Here is a 1,488-nt window from a genome sequence, read left to right on the forward strand (position 1 = left end):
TTCCCAGGTGTGTGATGGTAACCAGAGGAGAGTTAGGGATGTGCAAGAGCATAGGAACAGTGTGTATTTCTTGAATGCTATACAGCAAGATGATTATTTTGACTTTTACTACTAAAATAATTGGTGTTTATTTTTCTGTTATTTTTTACAGCTTCTAAGGATTCTGAGATCTTGCTTCATGCATCTAACTCACTATCACATTTCAGCCCAGCCAGATGCTTTAGACTTGCAGCAGAAACCAGATAGCCTCCACTGAAACACCTTGATTTCCTGTCACAGGGGTGTGTCACATAAATTTTCAGTTAAAAGTACGTGGAGCAACAGCCCCACCTAGTGCTAACGTAACTTAAAACAGTGACAGTAATCCGGATTGCTGGGCTGACATCTCTTAATTACCCATCACCAAAGATCTCTAACGAAAAGCGTCAGCAGCAGTTTAGCTTGTTTGGTCTCTGTGAACTCCACCTGTGATGTGAGCCTGTACAGCTGTTATCCACAGGTGCTTCCTCTACTGAATTTAAGGCAAAGCGTGCTTCTACAAAATAGCTACAGATGCAGGAAAAGTTGGCACTGGTGCACTGCCTATCTGCACGCCCATATACAGCAGTATGGAATTCTGTTTTCTTAGTTACTCATTACTGAGCCTCTAAGAAGTTAACGCTAAGTAAGCAAGTTACAAATCACTTGAAATGTTTGGGTTTTGTTTTGATTTGCTTGGGGTTGGTTGGTTGGTTTGTTTTAAATGCAGACAGCTGGACATGTACTGGAATCTATGTTCACCGTGGTTCACTCTGCATGGATAGGCCAAGTCTTATTTCCACAGTTGGATGTCAGCTTTCATAAGGAAGCACATGAAACCTAGCAAAGAGGTGATGGAGTCAACCCTTCAAACTATTATGGTAGTAGATGCTCTGGTGTTTAACAGTGCAACATTTTTACTGTCCCAGTCACAACAAAAGTTACTGATATTAGTTATGTACATAACCCATGTGGCGTGGCAAGGCAAGTCAAATGTCCAAGAGCCACTAAACTGAGTTAAATGTGGTCTGGTGCAAAAAACCTGCAATGGCATAGCAGCCTCTTTTTGTCTAGCAGCTCAGGTGCTACTCATCAAATTGGATTCTCAAAACTGTTAAGAGTTTCTATGAACAGTTTCTTTCCAGGAAACAGATGAGACAGCTAAGTTACTATGCAGACTCTCTGAAATTCAGATCAAAACTGTGCCCTTCCCTCCAGTGTAAAACTGAGACAGGCTGTGGACATTTCACAGACATCTTGATCCTTATCTGAATGTGGCCTAGAGTTTTGTTTAGAATATTTATTTCATTTGGTACCAGTGACTTCCAGTTCTTGGTTACTATAGGCCCAGTTCACATTACCTCAAAAAATGTTCAAGAAGCAAATCCATACGAGTGGCATTACTCGCTGACATAGTTTCAAAATTTCAGTCAAGATCCTTGCAGCAGTTTTTCTTGAGCTGTGTAGGGA

Source organism: Mesitornis unicolor, unplaced genomic scaffold (assembly GCF_000695765.1).
Source record: "Mesitornis unicolor isolate BGI_N332 unplaced genomic scaffold, ASM69576v1 scaffold18150, whole genome shotgun sequence".
Classification (NCBI taxonomy): Eukaryota; Metazoa; Chordata; class Aves; order Mesitornithiformes; family Mesitornithidae; genus Mesitornis; species Mesitornis unicolor.